The sequence below is a fragment of the Triticum urartu genome, chromosome 3 (genome assembly GCF_003073215.2).
Source record: "Triticum urartu cultivar G1812 chromosome 3, Tu2.1, whole genome shotgun sequence".
NCBI lineage: Eukaryota > Viridiplantae > Streptophyta > Magnoliopsida > Poales > Poaceae > Triticum > Triticum urartu.
Window position 1 is genome coordinate 588,399,773 of NC_053024.1, and position 10,226 is coordinate 588,409,998.

Consider the following 10,226-nt stretch of genomic DNA (forward strand, 5'->3'; position numbering starts at 1 on the left):
CTGATACGTCTCCAATGTATCTATAATTTTTGATTGTTCCATGCTATTATATTATCTGTTTTGGATGTTAATGGGCTTTATTTTACACTTTTATATTATTTTTGGGACTAACCTATTAACTAGAGGCCCAGCCCAAATTGTTGTTTTTTTGCCTATTTCAGTGTTTCGCAGAAAAAGAATATCAAACGGAGTCCAAACGGAATGAAACCTTCGGGAGTGTGATTTCTGTAACAAACGTGATCCAGAGGACTTGGAGTGGACGTCAAGCAATCAATGGGGAGGCCACGAGGCAGGGAGGCGCGCCTACCGCCCTGGGCGCGCCCTCCCCCCTCGTGGCTCAACCGACCTACCTCTTCCTCCTATATATACCTATGTACCCCCAAAACATCCAGGAGCACCACGAAACCCTATTTCCACCGCCGCAACCTTCTATACCCAAGAGATCCCATCTTGGGCCCTTTTCCGGAGCTCTGCCGGAGGGGGCATTGATTACGGAGGGCCTCTACATCAACTCCATGGCCCCTCCGATGATGTGTGAGTAGTTTACTTCAGACCTTCGGGTCCATAGTTATTAGCTAGATGGCTTCTTCTCTCTCTTTGGATCTCAATACAAAGTTCCCCTCGATTCTCTTGGAGATCTATTCGATGTAATCTTCTTTTGCGGTGTGTTTGTCGAGATCCGATGAATTGTGGGTTTATGATCAAGATTATCTATGAACAATATTTGAATCTTCTCTGAATTCTTTTATGTATGATTGGTTATCTTTGCAAGTCTCTTCGAATTATCAGTTTGGTTTGGCCTACTAGATTGATCCTTCTTGCAATGGGAGAAGTGCTTAGCTTTGGGTTCAATCTTGCGGTGCTCGATCCCAGTGACAGTAGGGGAAACGACACGTATTGTATTGTTTCCATCGAGGATAAAAATATGGGGTTTATATCACATTGCATGAGTTTATCCCTCTACATCATGTCATCTTGCTTAAAGCGTTACTCTGTTCTTATGAACTTAATACTCTAGATGCATGCTGGATAGCGGTCGATGTGTGGAGTAATAGTAGTAGATGCAGGCAGTAATGGGCTTTATGGGCCCTAGTGGAGAGAGAGAGGGGCGGCTAGGGTGGGCCGCGCGCCCCCTCCCCCTCTGGTCCGAATTGGACTAGGAGAGGGGGGCGGCGCCCCCCTTTCCTTCTCCCTCTCCCCCTTCCTTTCCCCCTCCTAGTAGGAGTAGGAAAGAGGGGAGTCCTACTCCTACTAGGAGGAGGACTCCTCCTCCTTGGCGCGCCCCAAGGGCCGGCCGGCCTCCCCCCTTGATCCTTTATATACAGGGCAGGGGGGCACCTCTAGACACACAAGTTGATCTTCAAGATCGTTCTCTTAGCCGTGTGCGGTGCCCCCCTCCACCATAGTCCTCGATAATATTGTACTGGTGCTTAGGCGAAGCCCTGCGACAGTAGAACATCAAGATCGTCACCACGCCGTCGTGCTGACGGAACTCTTCCCCGACACTTTGCTGTATCGGAGTCCGAGGATCGTCATCGAGCTGAACGTGTGCTAGAACTCGGAGGTGCCATAGTTTTGGTGCTTGATCGGTCGGGCCGTGAAGACGTACGACTACATCAACCGCGTTGTCATAACGCTTCCGCTGTCGATCTACGAGGGTACGTAGACTACACTCTCCCCTCTCATTGCTATGCATCACCATGATCTTGCGTGTGCGTAGGAAAATTTTGAAATTACTATGTTCCCCAATAGTGGCATCCGAGCCTGGTTTTATGCGTTCATGTTGTGCACGAGTAGAACACAAGTGAGTTGTGGGTGATATAAGTCATACTGCTTACCAGCATGTCATACTTTGGTTCGGCGGTATTGTTGGATGAAGCGGCCCGGACCGACATTACGCGTACGCTTACGCGAGACTGGTTCTACCGACGTGCTTTGCACACAGGTGGCTGGCGGGTGTCAGTTTCTCCAACTTTAGTTGAACCGAGTGTGGCTACGCCCGGTCCTTGCGAAGGTTAAAATAGCACCAACTTGACAAACTATCGTTGTGGTTTTTGATGCGTAGGTAAGATTGGTTCTTGCTTAAGCCCATAGCAGCCACATAAAACTTGCAACAAACAAAGTAGAGGACGTCTAACTTGTTTTTGCGGGGCATGTTGTGATGTGATATGGTCAAGACATGATGCTAAATTTTATTGTATGAGATGATCATGTTTTGTAACTGAGTTATCGGCAACTGGCAGGAGCCATATGGTTGTCGCTTTATTGTATGCAATGCAATCGCCCTGTAATGCTTTACTTTATCACTAAGCGGTAGCGATAGTCGTAGAAGCATAAGATTGGCGAGACGACAATGATGCTACGATGAAGATCAAGTGTCGCACCGGTGACGATGGTGATCATGACGGTGCTTCGAAGATGGAGATCGCAAGCACAAGATGATGATGGCCATATCATATCACTTATATTGATTGCATGTGATGTTTATCTTTTATGCATCTTATCTTGCTTTGATTGACGGTAGCATTTTAAGATGATCTCTCACTAATTATCAAGAAGTGTTCTCCCTTGAGTATACAGCGTTGCGAAAGTTCTTCGTGCTAAGACACCACGTGATGATCGGGTGTGATAGGCTCTACGTTCAAATACAACAGGTGCAAAATAGTTGCACACGTGGAATACTCAGGTTATACTTGACGAGCCAAGCATATACAGATATGGCCTCGAAACGCGGAGACCGAAAGGTCGAGCGTGAATCATATAGTAGATATGATCAACATAGTGATGTTCACCAATGAAACTACTCCATCTCACGTGATGATCGGACATGGTTTAGTTGATTTGGATCACGTGATCACTTAGAGGATTAGAGGGATGTCTATCTAAGTGGGAGTTCTTTAGTAATATGATTAATTGAACTTAAATTTATCATGAACTTAGTACCTGATAGTATCTTGCTTGTTTATGTTTGATTGTAGATAGATGGCCCGTGCTGTTGTTCCGTTGAATTTTAATGCGTTCCTTGAGAAAGCAAAGTTGAAAGACGATGGTAGAAATTACACGGACTGGGTTCGTAACTTGAGGATTATCCTCATTGCTGCATAGAAGAATTACGTCCTGGAAGCACCGCTGGGTGCCAGGCCTGCTGCTGGAGCAACACCAGATGTTATGAACGTCTGGCAGAGCAAAACTGATGACTACTCAATAGTTCAGTGTGCCATGCTTTACGGCTTAGAATCGGGACTTCAACGATGTTTTGAACTTCATGGAGCATATGAGATGTTCCAGGAGTTGAAGTTAATATTTCAAGCAAATGCCTGGATTGAGAGATATGAAGTCTCCAATAAGTTCTATAGCTGCAAGATGGAGGAGAACAGTTCTGTCAGTGAGCATATACTCAAAATGTCTGGGTATAATAATCACTTGATTCAATTGGGAGTTAATCTTCCAGATGATTGCGTCATTGACAGAATTCTCCAATCACTTCCACCTAGCTACAAGAGCTTCGTGATGAACTACAATATGCAAGGGATGGTTAAGACAATTCCCGAGCTCTTCGCAATGCTGAAAGCTGCGGAGGTAGAAATCAAGAAGGAGCATCAAGTGTTGATGGTAAACAAGACCACTAGTTTCAAGAAAAAGGGCAAAGGGAAGAAGAAGGGGAACTTCAAAAAGAACAGAAAACAAGTTGTTGCTCAGGAGAAGAAACCCAAATCTGGACCTAAGCCTGAAACTGAGTGCTTCTACTGCAAGCAGACTGGTCGGTGGAAGCGGAACTGCCCCAAGTATTTGGCGGATAAGAAGGATGATATACATGTTATTGATGTGTACCTTACTAATGCTCGCAGTAGCACCTGGGTATTTGATACTGGTTCTGTTGCTAATATTTGCAACTCGAAATAGGACTACGGATTAAGCGAAGATTGGCTAAGGACGAGGTGACGATGCGCGTGGGAAATGGTTCCAAAGTTGATGTGATCGCGGTCGGCACGCTACCTCTACATCTACCTTCGGGATTAGTATTAGACCTAAATAATTGTTATTGGGTGCCAGCGTTGAGCATGAACATTATATCTGGATCTTGTTTGATGCGAGATGGTTATTCATTTAAATCAGAGAATAATGGTTGTTCTATTTATGTGAGTAATATCTTTTATGGTCATGCACCCTTGAAGAGTGGTCTATTCTTATTAAATCTCGATAGTAGTGACACACATATTCATAATGTTGAAGCCAAAAGATGCAGAGTTGATAATGATAGTGCAACTTATTTGTGGCACTGCCATTTAGGTCATATCGGTGTAAAGCGCATGAAGAAACTCCATACTGATGGACTTTTGGAACCACTTGATTATGAATCACTTGGTACTTGCGAACCGTGCCTTATGGGCAAGATGACCAAAACACCGTTCTCCGGTACTATGGAGAGAGCAACAGATTTGTTGGAAATCATACATACAGATATATGTGGTCCAATGAATGTTGAGGCTCGTGGCGGATATCGTTATTTTCTCACTTTCGCAGATGACTTAAGCAGATATGGGTATATCTACTTAATGAAACATAAGTCTGAAACATTTGAAAACTTCAAAGAATTTCAGAGTGAAGTTGAAAATCATCGTAACAAGAAAATAAAATTCCTACGATCTAATCATGGAGGAGAATATTTGAGTTACGAGTTTGGTGTACATTTGAAACAATGCGGAATAGTTTCTCAACTCACGCCACCCGGAACACCACAGCGTAATGGTGTGTCCGAACGTCGTAATCGTACTTTACTAGATATGGTGCGATCTATGATGTCTCTTACTGATTTACCGCTATCGTTTTGGGGTTATGCTTTAGAGACGACCGCATTCACGCTAAATAGGGCACCATCGAAATCCGTTGAGACGACGCCTTATGAACTATGGTTTGGCAAGAAACTAAAGTTGTCGTTTCTTAAAGTTTGGGGCTGCGATGCTTATGTGAAAAAGCTTCAACCTGATAAGCTCGAACCCAAATCGGAGAAATGTGTTTTCATAGGATATCCAAAGGAAACTATTGGATACACCTTCTATCACAGGTCCGAAGGCAAGACTTTTGTTGCTAAATTCGGGAACTTTCAAGAGAAGGAGTTTCTCTCGAAAGAAGTGAGTGGGAGGAAAGTAGAACTTGATGAGGTAACTGTACCTGCTCCCTTATTGGAAAGTAGTACATCACAGAAACTGGTTCCTGTGACACCTACACCAATTAGTTAGGAAGCTAATGACGATGATCATGAAACTTCAGAACTAGTTTCTACTGAACCTCGTAGATCAACCAGAGTAAGATCCGCACCAGAGTGGTACGGTAATCCTGTTCTGGAAGTCATGCTACTAGATCATGATGAACCTATGAACTATGAAGAAGCGATGGTGAGCCCAGATTCCGCAAAATGGATTGAAGCCATGAAATCTGAGATGGGATCCATGTATGAGAACAAAGTGTGGACTTTGGTTGACTTGCCCATTGATAGGCAAGCAATTGAGAATAAATGGATCTTCAAGAAGAAGACTGACGCTGACGGTAATGTTACTGTCTACAAAGCTCGACTTGTCGCAAAAGGTTTTCGACAAGTTCAAGGGATTGACTACAATGAGACCTTCTCACCCGTAGCGATGCTTAAGTCTGTCCGAATCATGTTAGCAATTGCCGGATTTTATGAGTATGAAATTTGGTAGATGGATGTCAAAACCGCATTCCTGAATGGATTTCTGGAAGAAGAGTTGTATATGATGCAGCCGGAAGGTTTTGTCGATCCAAAGGGAGCTAACAAAGTGTGCAAGCTCCAGCGATCCATTTATGGACTGGTGCAAGCCTCTCGGAGTTGGAATAAACGCTTTGATAATGTGATCAAAGCATTTGGTTTTGTACAGACTTTTGGAGAAGCCAGTATTTACAAGAAAGTGAGTGGGAGCTCTGTAGCATTTCTGATATTATATGTAGATGACATATTACTAATCGGAAATGATATAGAATTTCTGGATAGCATAAAGGGATACTTGAATAAGAGTTTTTCAATGAAAGACCTCGGTGAAGCTGCTTACATATTGGGCATTAAGATCTATAGAGATAGATCAAGACGCTTAATTGGACTTTCACAAAGCACATACCTTGACAAAATTTTGAAGAAGTTCAAAATGGATCAAGCAAATAAAGCTTTCTTGCCTATGTTACAAGGTGTGAAATTGAGTAAGACTCAATGCCCGACTACTGCAGAAGATAGAGAGAAAATGAAAAATGTTCCCTCTGCTTCAGCCATAGGCTCTATCATGTATGCAATGCTGTGTACCAGACCTGATGTATGTCTTGCTATAAGTCTAGCAGGGAGGTACCAAAGTAATCTAGGAGTGGATCACTAGACAGCGGTCAAGAACATCCTGAAATACCTGAAAAGGACTAAGGATATGTTTCTCGTATATGGAGGTGACAAAGAGCTCATCGTAAATGGTTACGTTGATGCAAGCTTTGACACTGATCCGGACGATTCTAAATCACAAACCGGATACGTGTTTACATTAAACGGTGGAGCTGTCAGTTGGTGCAGTTCTAAACAAAGCGTTGTGGCGGGATCTACATGTGAAGCGGAGTACATAGCTGCTTCGGAAGCAGCAAATGAAGGAGTCTGGATGAAGGAGTTCATATCTGATCTAGGTGTCATACCTAGTGCATCGGGTCCAATGAAAATCTTTTGTGACAATACTGGTGCAATTGCCTTGGCAAAGGAATCCAAATTTCACAAGAGAACCAAACACATCAAGAGACGCTTCAATTCCATCCGGGATCTAGTCCAGGTGGGAGACATAGAGATTTGCAAGATACATACGGATCTGAATGTAGCAGACCCATTGACTAAACCTCTTCCATGAGCAAAACATGATCAGCACCAAAGCTCCATGGGTGTTAGAATCATTACTGTGTAAATCTAGATTATTGACTCTAGTGCAAGTGGGTGTCGGAGTAAATAGCCATGGGTAGCCTAGCCGGCTTCCCCTGGCCCTTCTGAAAAAATTACGAGCCCGTCCGGCTCTCAGGAATCCAAGACATGGGGCCGCCTTCCCCTTGCTGGCTGTCACCCAGGCCAGCTCGAAGAAGGCGGCCCGACTTTACCCCTCATAAAGAAAACCATGGGCGGCCGACTCGAGGAAGCCGGCTCCAAGATGTCGACTCCAAAAAGCCGGCCATGAGGAGGCCGACTCCAAGAAGCTGGCTCCCATAAAGCGGTCGATACCGTACCCTCAAAGTTTGCACCCACCTAACGGTGGTGCGACGGGGCGTGGCTACAGTGAAGCATGCCAACCCCCGAATCCCGGAGCACGCCTGGCACAGTGCGTCGTACGGAGTAGGCATGACCCGTCCGGCGCGGCACTGTTGCCATGTTGACCTTGGTGTCACCCCCGACGGGCCGCCAGCGTGGCCCACAGATGGTGGGCCCCTTCAGGCAGAGAGACGCCCGAAGGCGGCCACGCCTCCAACCAGTCGGCCCAATACAGAGCCGGCTCCCCGCAGCCGGCTTGCCGCCTCCCTCGAAGGAGACACCCCATTAAGGAGACAAGACGCGGTGAGGCTACAGCGATCGCTCGACGGGCGACGGCGCTGTAGCCGCGCCAACCACGACGAAGCCCACGTCACCAAGATGAAGCCACAGTAACCAGCCGCCGACCAGGCCCTGGACCGTGGGGCCTGCCTGTCGACCAGGGGGCCGGCAGCCGGCGGGACCCACCATTCGGCGGGCCCCAGCAGCCGGCGCAGAAGCCGGCGAGCGTAGTCACAGAAGACTGGGCCCCGCGCCCAGTCGGATTACCATTGTACCCCCGGGGGGTAGGCCTATATAAACCCCCTGGGGCACCCATGCAAAGGGTTCGACCCCCTGCTAGTTCTAGACATCCCACAAGGAGAAGAAGCAGGCTAGCCGTGCCCTTCTTCCCCCTCCTACCAAACAGCTCAAGGAGCATTGTGTAGCTACTTGTTCGACTCGTGAACATGCGGAGACCCCGCAGAGCAGCAGTAGGGGTTTTATCTTCAAGGAGAGCCCCGAAGCTGGGTAAGATCCGCCGGCGTGCATGTCTTCGCCTTATCCCGTTTCCAGGCACCGGCGATGTCTTACTGGCTCCCACAATGATAAGCCACCCATTGGCATATGTCGCACCTACCACCCGACATTTGGCGCCCACCGTGGGGCCAGGTGCACCGTCGTCCGGAGACCTGTTCTGGACGGGAACCCTCTTCCTCCCCCGCGGGCGTAGCCAGCCCGGCACGCCCGATGGCGCTTGCCACGACGCGCTGCAAGGCATCACCAGCATATGCGCGGCGAGCGGCCTCGCCGATCTCCTCGACGAAACCCTCATCTCCGACGAGCTCGCCTCCGATACGGGCACCGACCACCTCGCCAACCTTCTCGGCCAGCTCCATGTCTCCAGCGACCCTGCTGTGGACCTGGAGTCGGTTGGCTCCACCGACCCGATGCCTGTCGACTCCGACACGGCCTCGTTCGGCGCCTTCCCCACCAACGTTGCGATCTACGACGACCCGCTTCCCCAAGCCGGTGGCTGCGACGTTGTCACCACCGAAGTGATGGTTGTCGGCCACGGCGGCCCGGCCCGCGAGAGCGCCCCCGACGCCCCGCATGCGGCGGCCCATGACTTGTCCACCCCCTTCCCGGCTGATGCCAACGACGAAGCACTGGAGGCACGCCGCCTCGCCCTCCTCGCAGAGGGCCGGAGGCTGGCTTCCGTGAGACGCCTCACTGAGGCCTATCAGCGCGAAGCTGATCGCGCCGCCTTTGGCACGCCGGCCCCGGGCGGGCCAAGCCGGGCCGGCCTTGTCAAGCAACGCGGCGCCGTCATCGCCGACACGCTGGGAGACGACCGCCCGGTCTATGCCACTCCGCTCGAGAACTTGCGTGCCGCCCAGGCGGCCGTAGACGAGTTGGGCGGCTTGGAGGCCGAAGACCTCCCCCACATGACCCAGCGCATCCAGCAACTGATCGACGCAGCCGCGCAGCGGCATGAAGCAGACGCCCGCGCGGGAAACCCTCCCCCGCGCCGAGATCACGGCGCGACGTCCCGGACGCCGGCTACGATCAACACCCGCGTGCGGCGCGAGAAAGAGCCGACTGCCAGCCGCAGCCGGACCCGAATCTCCATCGAGCGAGACGCGGACGGCCATCCCCGAGCCATGGAATGGCGGGGCAACCCGCCTCCGCCTCGACCCCGTGGGGAGAGATATCCCACCCCGCCGCCAGTGGCGCACCCGACTCTCAGCGGCCGACTGGGTCGTCGCGAAGGAGTCGGCGAGAACGACGCCCGCCATCGGATCGACCGCCTGGCGCGATCCATGGCATTGGAAGAAGAAGACGATGTCGGCCCGCCTTGTTTCGGCCCCCGCATCCGCGACGAGCCCTTCCCCAAAGGGTTCTCGCTCCCAAGAGACACGCCCAAGTACAACGGCTCCGTGAAGCCGGAAGATTGGTTGCTCGACTACTCCACGGCGGTCAGCATAGCCAACGGCAACCGGCGCATTGCCGTGAAGTACGTGCCCCATGCTGCAAGGCACGGCGCGGACCTGGCTCAAGAGCCTCAAGCCTCTCAGCATCAACAGCTGGCTAGATTTCACCGAAGCTTTCATCCGCAACTTCACCAGCACCTACAAGCGGGCCCCAAAGCCCAGACAGCTCTCCTTGTGCGTACAAGGCCCCGCCGAGTCCACTCGCGATTACCTCACGCGTTGGGCCGAGCTCCGCAACTCTTGCGAAGGGGTGCACGAGGTGCAAGCCATGGAATACTTCACAGCCGGATGCCGAGAAGGCACCCTCATCAAGCACAAGCTCCTCTGTGACGAGCCGACTACCCTCGACGAGCTTCTGGACATAGCGGACAAGTACGCCACCGCCGACTCCTCGATGAAGACCGAGCTTCGGGTAGACGCGTCCAGAAAGGTACTCAACCCGGCGCCCAAGACGCCGGCTGGGGATTCCGGCCGACACCCCCACTCGAACGACCACAAGCGCAAGGGCCCCGCGCTGCCTCCCGCCAGTCGGCAGGTGGCCACAGTCGAAGACGTGCCGCCTGAAGGGCGGCCCGCGCCCAAGAAACCCAAGGGCGGCCGGCCGGCTTGGCAGCCGGCTTTCTCCTACGAGCAAACTCTCGACGCCCCGTGCAAGTTCCATAGCGGCGCGAAGCCGTCCAACCACACAACCCGAAAGT